Below are 13071 nucleotides of genomic sequence, written 5' to 3'. Positions count from 1 at the left end.
CAAAAGGAAAAGGGAATTAACAAAATGAGAAAAGAAAGCTAGGTTGTGAAAGTACAAGCAGGCTGAGGGAGAATGCCTGAGCTTGACTGGAAAGCACAAATAAATGTTTTCACCAAATGGATGCAGTGACCAGTAAAGCGCAGCAATGTCATTAAGAGCCCAGTTCTATCCATTCCCTCCCTGCTGATGCAACAGGACCAAAAAGGCTACAGTTGCATCCTGCAGAGGGGGGCAGTCACAGAGGTCTCCTCCAGTTAAGGGAATCTTAATTCCCTTACCTGGGTGTAGGCCTCCACAGTGTGGAGGGATCTACTTGGACCTAAACTAGCAAATTCACTGATGCAGGTCCACGTGGATCTGCGCCATGAGATCGCATCAGGTCCTGGAAGGGAACCCGGATGCAGCAGCCACTACTGAACTCGCTCCCTTCCCAGACTGATCTGTCCATCCTCTGCCTCGTTGCCTCCCCATTCTGCTCTTACCTACCTCACGGGTCCAGGAGGATCCCCTGGTGCACATGGAAGGTTCCGGCCTTCCAGCCAGAGTGATATTTACAACTGCTGTAAGGCATTTTCAAACACCTCTGCATGTAACATGTTAATGAATTCTGTGAGTCAGTTCTTAGGGCAACCAAGGGCACAATCCCAACCAACTTTCCAGCACCAACATAGCTGTGCTACTGTGGTGTGCACAACATCCTGCAGTGGGGAGGCAGTCAAGGGGGCCTTCTCAAGTTAAGGGCATGTTTATTCCCTTACCTTGGGGCTGCAATACGGCTCGGTCAGTGCTGGAAAGTTGGTTAGGATTGCGCCCGAAGTGAGGCTGCACTCCTACCCACACTTACCTGAGAGTAAGCCTCATTGAGTATAATGTAACTTCTGAGTAGCCACGCATAGGATTGGGCAGTGAGTGGGAAAACGTACACACACCCAAACTCCTGTATTTCTTTTCTTGCCTTCCTCTGCAGGCGGCAATGTGTATCTTCTCATTGCTCAAGGAAGACCCTTAGGGAGACGTGAAGCCCAAGTGAGACTTCCCCCAGAGACCTCCTGCTAGGTGTTTTGCAACAGGAACTGGAGAAATGAGCCTTGACCATGACGAGACAACATCCAGCTCCATTTTTGCTCGGGATTACGTTTTGTGGGAAGTTCGACTCCAAGTAGTGGCAGCCGGCTTTTTCTTCTACTTGGGAATAATTCTCCTTTCACACTGCCTGTCTGAACGTATGAGCAGCACTTATTGCTCACTGTCAGCACAGCAGAAAGTCTTCTGGAGCCTGGCTCCCGCTCGGGCTTCGTTCGGCCTTCAGTGTTGTGTCGCCGGTTTCTGGGCTTTGTTCATGGATCCTGTTTTATGCGCTGATAAGGTCTTTTCCCAGCAGGATTGGAGTTGGTTCCACTGCCTCATCGGTGCTGGCTTCTTCATGCTGGATAATATTGCTCTTAATTTATCTAATCTTGTTTTCAAGACATTTGACTGTCTCTTTGTCAGTCACCATGTCCTTTCCTTGGCTGCCATTTTTGGCCTGGTAACAAACGTCAAATCAGGGCATTACATGGCCTTGATGGCAATGCTTCTTGATATGAGCGCACCCCCCACTTGGCTGGGCTGGATGGTTCTAAAGGTGAGAGATTGGTGCGCATAAGACAGGTGGTATGTTTAATTAACTGTTCAGTGATTTGTATTGGTCATAACTGTAATATACAGAACTCCTGGAAGAACAAATCCAACGTGATGGTAACTGGAAAGAATGGGCTGGTAGCTGGCTTTACTGGGAGTGCTGGGGCAGTGCCCTCTGTCTATCGTAGTAAGACTAGAAGGAACATATTGGTTTTTAGCAAGTAATCAAACAATTAGACATGTATCAAGGTCCAGATATTCTGGCCGTCTTCCGTCCATTGCTGCCCATGGAATGCCACCGTAAGCCCATAGAACCACGATTTTCAACCAGTGTGTAGCAGCACATTGGAGTGCTGTGAATGGGCCACAGGTGTGCCACGCAAGTTTGTGGAAGGGCCATTTGCGAGGAATGTGAGCCCCCGGCATTGTCAAAAAACCAATAGTGTGCCTTGACAGTTTTATTACTATTAGATTAGATTTATATACCGCTTTTCTAAACACCCAAAGCATTGTACGACAGAGAAAACACGTAAAAATAAAACATGAAAATAAATGGCCAAAATAAAAACTATTTAAAAGATAGCAATAAAAAGCAGTTTAAAATGTCAGCAGCATAAAAGTGTATAAGGGGTCCCTAAGAAGTGCCTCCCTCCCCAAAGGCCAGGCCAAACAGGTGGATCTTCAAACCCTGCTGGAAACCATAAACAGGTGTGTGTCCCTTAACGACCTTCTGACCAGCGCCGGGTCACATACGCGACAGCAGCCGCTGGTCACATGGTCGAACCCTGAAGCCTCTAAAGATTAGGCTTTTCTGAACCTCCTAGAGGCGGCACGTGTCCGACTGCTGCCTCTGTGAGGCTCAGAATGCCCCAATCGCATGAGAGGTGCAATTTGTGGTTTCCTCTGGAAAACCGGAAAAGTCATGTCTCTCATGTGACTGTGGCATTCTGAGCCTCGCAGAGGTAGTGTGTGGATGTGTGCTGCCTCTTGGAGGCTCAGAAAAGCCTCCAGAGGCTTTGCATTACATCAAACCCTGCTTGATAACAGGGATGATGGTCCGCATCCCTGTTGTTAAGTGGCGCACGACTGTATTGTAGAAGCAGCCCTGGAGTGTTCTAGCAGCTGATTCAAGAGGCGTGGTGCCACAACTGAGAAGTCCCTACACTGCACTACCACCACCACCCCCAATTTTAGTGCCTTGTCAGTGTGCTTTGAGATGAAAATTGTTGAGAATCACTGCATAGGAGGACAGTGAGGTCAAACCTTGGTGTCGAAGGAATGCTTTGTAAGGAAAGATTCTTGTGATGATTGGTGAGCTGACAAAGACCATAGCTGGATTGGCACCTTTAAGCAACAGTGGCTCTATGTATTTGGAATGATCCTGTAATACAGCCAGAACAGATAAAGCACCTACCTGTACTTTGAATCCTACAAATGCAACCTATGCAATTATATTTCAAATATGAAATAAAAATACACTGTGGACTAAATGTTAAAAATACCAACCCAAATCCATGATGTATTTCCCATTAAAACACTCTCTCTCTCTCTCTCTCTCTCTCTCTCTCTCTCTCTCACACACACACACACACACACACACACACACACACAGAATATAACCATACAATTTTTCTCACATAAACAATAAACTATACTGGTTTCTTTATGGTTTTACAAAGACTGAAAAGTAAAAGTAATAAGGAAGGAAGCAGTAAGAGTTTGACTCCACTCTCTTTTGTGTGTGTTTATTATTGAGCCAGCTAAACATACCTTGATCTGATCCAGCGCATCATTCCTTATGCTCTTCAGGCAAGAATGTGTCCAGGTCCCATTATTAGTCTGGTTGGGTGGCTGCCTTTACGTAGAATATCCAACTTAGGAAACTTCTGGTGCTTGCTGTTGTTTCTGTGGTCCTTTCACTTGGCGACATTACAAGTTGTTCCCTATTACCCTACTTGCTTAGGGTAAAAGCTGTGGTTTTTCCAAGCGCGTGCGGGGTGGGGGGAGAGCAGCTGGCTTCCCTCCTCTTGTGGTTTGTTCCTGCAGGGCCTGGATTTGCCACTAATATACTAGAGCAATTTCAATTACATTAAATGGGGAGAAATTGATAGTATTTTCCAAGCCTTTGTTTGTCTGGGAAGAATGATCTAACTTTTTTTTTTTTTAAAGAAAATCTCAGATAATTTCACAGTTAATCCAAAGTGAGCACACACCCGTCTCTACATAATTTAGGGCGCAATCCTAACCAACTTTCCAGCACTGACCTAGCCGCAATGCAGCCCCAAGCTAAGGTAACAAACATTCCCTTACCTTGAGGAGGCCTCCTTGACTGCCTCCCCACTGCAGGATGCAGTGCACGCCACATTGGCACAGCTATGTCAGTGCTGGAAAGTTGGTTAGGATTGCACCCATAAAATACTTTCCTCGGACATTTGTCCTCCCTGATTTTTGAGTCCCTGCTCACAGCCCAAGCTTATTCCCTTTCAAGTTGGGTGCGTACCTTCTGCTTGGATCTTCTGAAGCCTAGGTAGCCTTGAGACACTTGCCACCCAGGCATTGGGGCACATTGTGATTTATGCTGCCAGAACAAAAGAAGGCTAAAAGCCCTGCTGCATCAGACCAAAGGCCCATCAGTCTAGCACCCTACCTCCAACCCATCAGCTGCCTCTGTCTGGGCGCCCTAAAAGCAGGAGAGAAAAGCACATCTCTCTCCCTCCATTGCTACCTTGTCTACTGTGCATTTCCAAGTGGTACCTTTCTCCTTCTAGAATAGGTTATAGAGCGTTTGCATCTTATCCCTTATCCCCTGCATCAACCCACATGAGAAACGCCAGAAATTTTTCTGGAGGAAAAATCCATTACGGGGTACAAGCCATGACGTGCATGTGCAACCTCCTGATTTTAGAAATGGGCTATGTCAGAATGCCAGATGCAAGGGAGGGCACCAGGATGAGGTCTCTTGTTATCTGGTGTGCTCCTTGGGGCATTTGGTGGGCCGCTGTGAGATACAGGAAGCTGGACTGAATGGGCCTATGGCCTGATCCAGTGGGGCTGTTCTTATGTTCTTAATGCATACATATGTATGTATTGTTTATAAATCTGTGAAATCACTACAGTATGGAGTCTAACTTTTCATTTCCCTTTTTCCCAAGGCTGGCTGGGCTAACACCTTATTCTGGAAGGCAAACCAGTGGGTGGTGGTCCACGCGTACCATTGCCGTATGGTCCTTACTTACCACATGTGGTGGGTGTGGATTTCCAATTGGAACGTGATGTTAGAAAATTTGGGACTCTTACATTTTGCTGTGATATCCACCGGGTTGAGTGCTATCACGGTGATCTTTAACCCCTACTGGACATACAGAAAGACCCAGCAGCTCTTCTATCCTATTGACTGGTACTTTGAGAAAAAAGCAATGAAAAATGTATCATCCAAAAAAAAGGAATGAAGATACTGTCCGGAAGAAAGGGCTGTGGTTCGGGACTTGAACTTATGGTTTAAAAAATTCCGATTGTTCAGAAAAGGCTTCTGAGTCATTAGATGCAGAAGTCCTTCTCCTTTTGCTGAGTATCTTCCTCTTCCCCAACTGGTCAGAAGCAAAGAACCTGACTTTGAGCCACTTATTGGACCATAAGGCCCATTTGATTTCCAAGGGTGGGAGATTTAGGAGCTCAGGTGACCACAAAATATCCAATCCCACAGGTAAAGCATGGCTAACAACCACAGGCTGTACAAAATGGGATCATGTCCTCCTTTGTGATTTACCCAAGAACAACACTGAACGTCTGTGATGCCCTCCCAGGACATGTGTTAGGACCAAGATCCTGGAAGATACTAAGTTACTTGCATCAGGGTGTACTGTATATTTATTGTCTTGGCTTTTAGCCTCCTTTGCCATCCACATCCCTTCTCTTTCCTAATTTTTTAGTTGCTCTGTGCCTTGTTGATGCAGGCTAACAGAAGCCAGCCAATTATGTTAAAACAGATCATTTAAACAGAGCAAAGGCTTAAGTGCTCAAATATTTACCTATGCAATGAATGAGTGAATTAGCTAAGAAATAAGGAAATTGCTATGTTCATATGTTCACAAACATACTGATTCAGCAGATGCTTAAGCAGGCCCCCATGTTTAAATTCAGAACCAGAAAAGCAGTTTTGCTCTCTCTCTGAAAGGGTCTGATGTAAGAAGGGCAGCTTTTGCTGAGATTACAAGAGAGGTAGTATAAATCAGCAAGGAATGTTTTAGCTGAGCTGTCAAAATAGCGATTAGATAGAGAGCTTCAAAAGGAGATCAAGGCTGGGATGTCCAGCTGATATATGGAGCTAGGCAGAACAGACTAAGCTTCTCTTTGGAATTAGGAATGTCCCCCTCCCAAACACAAATGGATGCATTTAGAGCATGAAAGGAACACACACACAAGAAAGATCTTCTGAACAGAAAACATGCTGAATTTTAAATAGATCTAAACAAGTTTTCTTTAAAATTCCAAAATGTGCAAAGCCATCAGGAAAATAGCTTTCATATCAAGAAGAGTTTGTGTATGCATCTTACCAAAGCAACTCCATAGTGTAGGCCAGCAGATCTAATAGGCTGCTGTGAACCTGCTTTTGTTTAGACAAGGATCACTTAAAGGTGTGAATTGCCAATTAGTAGAATGATAGATTAGGGAGCAATTTAGAGTTAGACAGGCTCCCTAATAAGCACTTAGAGAGCTGTTTGAGGCTGTTTATGTAAAAGCCTCACACCTAAAGGTTTATAGGAATGCCAAATGGATGATGAAAGTCAGCATGTATGTTGAATTCTTCACTGCTTTAATAGTTAGAGAATACAATTAACAATATAAATGAAAGAGTAGATTCTAGCTGTTAAAATTAGTTGAATTAAAACACAGAAAAGAGGAAAGCTAAATAGGAAAAGACTTAGGTCTCAGATATGCCTCAAATGGACCTTGAAAAGCAGAGGCAGCACAGTTAGTAAATCAAAGGTAATACAAAAAAGTTTATAGATCTGGAATGTGTTAAGAAAGGGTAACTCCGCACAGTTGAAACCCTTATCTAGCAACAGTATTATATAATGCTTGTCAACTAGCTAATGAGCAACACCATCAGAGAGTAATTGAAAATTAATGACTTTCCCTTGGCGCCAAAGAGCAGATAGTTGGGTTCAGAAGAAGTTTAATGTAAAAGGATAGTTAATTTTGGTTGACCGGACAGATATGAAGCTTGGTAAGAAACAAATCTTAGTTGACAGGAACCATTAGCAAGGGCATCTGGAAGATATCAAAGGGGCCCAAACTGACAAAACATTCCAGAGAGACCCTGCCTGCATTCTGAAAATTAACAGAGAAATCAGGGATTTTAACAGGGAAAGAAAACACTTTAAAAACCTTGTTTTAAAGCAGAATTTGGATTGTTTGGTATCAAATTGAGTCAAAATACATACTAAGGATCATAGGGAATCAAAGATTCAGTTTATAGAAGGTTTATATTAATTAATAGAGAATAATATAAAATCAGGTCTAAATAAATCGGAACACAGTGCCACCTACAGGAAGTTGGAAACAGTGTTTTTCCGGAAATGTTTTTTCCATATATGGCAGTAACCTGAGACAAACCAATCAGATGCCTGAAAGCAATGGCAGAGAGATTTTTCAGACAAAGAAACCAGGACTATTTAAGCAATAGACACCCATTGAAACGTTGCTATTCTCTGGAGGCACTGAGAGTTACACAGCTCTCTGTGCTCCCCATTTTGAACAACAAGAGAAGCCCGCTGCTGGAAACGACAAATAGAAAGGCTTGCAGAGGACCACCACTCGAGTCTGCTAAGTTTGTTTTTGAATGCTGAAGTTACCTCGCAACATTGTTTTTATGCCTTGTACCTCGTATTATTCCTCTGTTCTGACTTTTCTGAATTTCAATAAACTTGTTTTTATTGTTTTACCTGCCTGGTCTCAGTTTACTCCAGAGGAAGCAGGTTGAAACAAGCTCAGGCCATCTACTAGCAGCTGTTTAGAAGCACTCTGATAATTTGGGTAAAGGGGTTGCCCAAGGCAGCCTTTTTGTCTGGGCCTTCTAAGCCTTGGCTGGTGGCAGTCGTCATGATATGGAAAAGAGCCCATAGTCCAGTATCAGATTCCCTGAAGACTATTCTCCGCCAGTCTTTAACAATAGTTATTGTAGTAGAGCTACAGGTCTGAATGGAAAAACTCTTTAGAATTTGATTTTGAATAAAGCATTGTGTTTTGCCAAGTTTTAAATGAAGAGGATACTCAATTTGAAAAAAATATATAGTCTTAAAGAGGATAATAAAAAGGGTATGGCAGAAAAGCTATACAATTTAATGAATAAAGATAAAGACTATACGATTAGGTTAATACAAATTAAATGAGAAATTTGGTGGGAATGTTCTAAGATAATTGATTTTTGGCAATTGATATTTGGAAAGGTGGAGGAATTATGTTACCTTAAGTTGGAGCTCTCTGGGAAAATGTTATTTATGGGAGTTTTGGGAAATAATAAAGAAAAAAAAAACATAATCAGGATTTATTCAAAGCTATGATTTTAGCTATCCATGCAGTTATAGCGTATGGGTGGAAAGATGCATCAAAATGGACTGTGGAAAAATGGAATTGGTATCTATATGAATGGATACAATCAGACATAGTATCAATACTGAAACAGGATAAGACATGGGAAGATAAGAAAACCGAGATAAAAAAGAAATGGTTGAGATATATAAGATGGGTAAGGGAAGGTTATACTGTTATAATGGATAAAATCCAAAAGGTGTGCTTATGGCTGTAGATATAAATACTTAATGTTAATGGTCACTCTTCAAGGGGGGGAGGGAAAAAAGGAGGGGAAAAGATTGATGATGTATGATTATGTAAATATAAATGGAATGTATACGTTAATATTATACATCAATAAAGAAAAAGAAAAAAAAAGAATAAAGCATTGTGTTTGTTTTAAACCTTCTGAGCAAAAAAGCAATTTAGGTTGCCATTTTCCCAGTCTACCCAGTAACAGAGTGAAACAGGAAGGAGGAAGAAACAGCTAACTACTGGGGTTGTTTGGAAGTGGTGACGGTGGCTCCTTACCTTGCTCACATTTCTGTCTCCTCCTCCTCCTTACACAGCAGCTGGTGTTTCTCTGTGAGGGGAGAGGGACTCAGTTCAGCTGAAAAAATGGAGACCTCAATGCACCTAATTCTCACAATCATTTTACTGGCAGAGTTCAGTTTCCTCAGCCTCTGAGTCCATCATGAGTGATGTTGGGCTCCAACTAAGAAGGCTGCTGGGCAGGCTTCCTGACAAGGGTGGCACAACCCAAAATGCCACCTGATGCCATCCTGGGTCCGCCATCTCTGCACCGCACCACACACACACACACACACACACACCCCTCAGCATGCTCCCTGTGTACTGCCAAGAAACCCAGAAGTGTGGGGATTCTGGTTTCATCTATAGGGGCAGTTCCTGCAGATGGAACTGAAAGTTCCACAGTTCCAGATTTCACAGCAGCACGAAAGGAGCACAGTAAGGATGAGAATGATCTACTTCCCACTTGAGCAAGCAGGAAGCAGGTCATTGGGGCTTGCATTGGTGGCAGGTTGGAGGGAGATAGTAGTGGCAGACTTGGGGTGAAAGGCACCCAGAATCTCCTGCCCCCTCAGACCTTCCACAAACAGCCTGCAGTAGGTGGTCTCGGGGATGTGAGCTTCCGGAGGCCAAACGAACCCCTGGGGTCTAGTTTAGAGTTGAGGCTGGCTGAGCAGAGTGTGCTCGGCCAAGCTAGGCCCCCAAAGCAATCACCAGGAAGCTTGGTCAAGGCTGAACAGATGCAAGCAGCAGGCTTTCCCTCAGTTCCTCAGGGAACTTGCCTTGCTAAGTTGGAAGATCATATCCAAAGCCTTGCAAATACAGATGGCATATTAGAGGTGGCCTCTCAGGATACTTGCTCTGGGAGGGGTCAGCTGCATCAGTTGACAAGAGTGTTTAAACTGCTCTTCAGAGAAGTGACGCAGCTTTTCTGTTTTTCTTAAAAGATACATACATGATCATTCTCCCTCTAGTTGAAACTTTAGCTGTGTCTTACACACCATAGCCTCTGATTGGACAGCTGTCTCTCCCCCCACCCCCACTCCATTAATAGTTGGTCATTTAAAGAGAAATGTTCAAGGAGCACCTAGTGGCCAAATAAACAGCAACATCAAGTTCCACTGGAACATGGCAGTGACACGAATAGTATACATGACTTTTTTACTCCAAAGAATGGGAACAGAAACAAAAAATAACAGTAGAATCTAAAGCAGTTCTGGTGATATGAAAAAGTAGAGCCTAGTTACAGGGCTCAAGGTTCTTCTTCAAGTATCCATTAGGTGTAATTCTGCGCTCTAGGCTTTGATCAGAGCACATCATGCACCAAAGGTAGTGTGGCTGGGGGTACTTTTGCCCAGGATTGGATCTTGTATCTCATTAAAATCTACCCCAATGATAATGTGGTCATGAAGAGGGTATGAAGGTGGTGAAAGGCGGAGGCTCCCAGGGTAAATAGGTTCTGCTTGTGGCCCAAGTGCACATGACAAATCAAATCTTTCTTGTACATAACGGTGGTCGGATATACAGACTTGGGGCCGGGCTGTAGGACTCTTTAACTGTGTGGATTGGCTGGTGTTCATCCTGATCTGACCTACTTGCAACACTGACTCTAGCTCGTTCTGATGACTCAACAACAAAAAAAGGCCACTGCAGCAAACATTTTGGGTTAAAGGTCACTGCAAAAGGAGATCCTTATGGGGCCAGCAGCATGAGCTATGGATTCTCCAGTTTTGGCAGTGCAGTGCTGTGGTTTCCCACTGATTGTACAAAGCGAAATTGACACATGTGCATTCATCACCTGTGACAGTGTGAATGTAGCACACATAGGATTGGGCTGTGAATTAATTAAATTTGATTTTGTTGTGGAGGAGGGCTACAAAATCTTCTTTGAGCCCAGATAGCTGATATAGCTATGCCACTGGCTGGGGGGAAGCGGCAGGGCAAGCGGGTGGCAAGCTTCTGGGCGGAGGAGTCACGTTTTCCCTCAATTTGCACTTTTTAAAAACCCAGGCGTGACATCACTTCCGGTTGAGACATCACTTCTGGGGCATCATTTTGAGCTCTGCACCAGGCTATACGATCATTGGCTATGCCGCTGGGGCTGACTTGGTTCTTCTATTCTAGATTCTAGATTCTTTTTCTAGAAGCTGATTAGGAAGCAACAAGGGAAGAAAGTTGCAGGTTGCCGCTTGCTTTGTGGGCGGGGGGGGGGAATACATGTTCCTGGAAACTACCTTCAGCCAGGGTGACCAGATACAATGGAGGGCAGAGTGCCTATACCTTTATTCAGTGGTTCTCACACATTTAGCACCGGGACCCACTTTTTAAAATGAGAATCTGTCAGGACCCACCAGAAGTGATGTCATGACCGGAAGTGACATCATCAAGCAGGAAAATTTTTCACAATCCTAGGCTGCAATCCTACCCACACTTTCCCAAGAGTAAGTCCCATTGACTGTCATTGCGAAAAGCATATGCAGAGTAAGTCTTTTAAATGTACCGATCTGTAACCTTTCCCCAATGCAGCCACATGCTATGATAGCATAAAGTCTTATTAAAGACTTATTAAAGACATATTAAAAATAAAATATTGAAATGAATGGGGACCCACCTGAAATTGCTATCCATGATAACCATGGCTATCATTTGAAATAATACATGTGGTTAAATTAACACATTTTGGGGTTTTTTGTATGGCTTCAAAACATTTTTAAACACGATCTTCATGTTTAAACAATCTTCAAGGAGGCTCCCCAGTGCAATCGGCGCAGAACTGATAGGCAAGAACAAATCATTTCAAGAGCAAAAGACATGACTTGGTCTTGAAAGACTCTGGGGAAGGAGTTGGTCACGATGACACTTCATGTTGCAGGTGGCTTCTTCTTCTGCCTCTCATTGGATATGCGTGAAATTTCACAGGCGGCAGAGGGGCACAATCCCAGCGAGGGCAGAAGCAGCGACTGGGAGTTGCAGTGGTGGCCGTTTGCATGGCTAGGATTCCAACCGTACAACCCAATCCTACCCCAGATGGAGAAGGGGAGTGTCTTACAGCCCAGATCTTCCCCCCCCTGCAGCAGAGGGCCTCCAGCACCGCTATGGTTGGTAGCAGTGGACCTACAATGGCTGCCAGCAGCAAGCACAACGCACCACCATATGGCCATTTATGACAGTGAAAGTTCAGCTGTTGTAGAGGACATCAGTCCTAGTTAGGATTGAGCTGCCTGTGATAGAACACATGCTTTGTATTCAGAAGGTCCCAGGCTCAATGCCAGTATCTCCAGTTTGGATACAGGCAGCCAAATCCTCGACATCAGTGTTTCTCAAACTGTGGGTCGGGACCCACTGGGTAGTTCGCAGACCAATTTCAGGTGGGTCCCCATTCATTTTAATACTTTATTTTTAATAGACTTGATGTTACTATGGTGACTGCATTTGGGGAACTGTTACAGACCTGTACTTTGAACAGACTACTCTGTACATGCTTTTAACAATGATAGTCAATGGCGGGGCCTCTGTGAGGAATCTTATCGGGGGTACAATGTTTCTTTAGGGCCCCTTCCCAAAGAGGGAGGGGGTGAAACAGAGTGGGGGATGGCAATGGGGGTGAGCAGAATGGGGGCCAAACAAACAAGGGAAAAGGGGCAACAGCCAGAATAGACTTTGGAGCCCAGGTCTACTACTCTTCCCAATGCAGAGCTCAGGTCTACCTGCCTGCCCTGTGCTGGCCATTAGATACAGTAATATGGAAAACCAAACACACTCCGAAGTCTCTCTAAAATCTTCCAGATATAGAAAATCATTTCAGGAGATTAGTACTTAGACACACACTAGAATGGAAAGTTTCTTGTTTGCACCAAAACAGACTTCTGCAGCAGCTGCACTCCTGCAGCTCTGTCCCTGCGCTCCTCTACACTCCTTCATGATAAGCGGATCCACTGTAGCAGGCCAGCTTCCTCTCATCTGTGGCACTGTTAAGGAATGTTCCTGGGCCTGGTGTGTATGGCTTGTGGCAGTAGTCACCATCTTGTGCCCATGGTAGTGCCCCCAGCATCCCACATGGGCAGTGAGTCTGGGTGAGATTGGAAAACATAAGATCCCAGGAAATTTCTGGGCCCCGTCCTTTGGCTCCTGGGCCCCCTTTTTGATCCTGGTCCGGGGTACAAATTACCCCCTTTACCCCCCCTCTTTTAGGCCCTGGTCAATGGGATTTACCCCTGGGTAGGTGTGGGTAAGATTTCAGCCCAAGATTGTTAAAATTTTCCTGCTTGATGATGTCACTTCCAGTCATGACATCACTTCCAGTGGATCCTAACAGATTTTCATTCTAAAAAGTGGGTCCCGGTGCAA

At 44.3% G+C, this 13071-nt stretch overlaps 1 pseudogene; it reads left to right on the top strand.

Moving 5' to 3' along the window:
* Positions 1-1003: 1003 nt before the first annotated feature.
* Positions 1004-5109, top strand: LOC136638991 (protein CLN8-like; annotated as a pseudogene).
* Positions 5110-13071: the final 7962 nt, after the last annotated feature.

Source organism: Tiliqua scincoides, chromosome 2 (genome assembly GCF_035046505.1).
Source record: "Tiliqua scincoides isolate rTilSci1 chromosome 2, rTilSci1.hap2, whole genome shotgun sequence".
NCBI lineage: Eukaryota > Metazoa > Chordata > Lepidosauria > Squamata > Scincidae > Tiliqua > Tiliqua scincoides.
The sequence above is the reverse complement of the archived record's forward strand: the minus strand, read 5'-3'. Positions and strand labels throughout refer to the sequence as shown.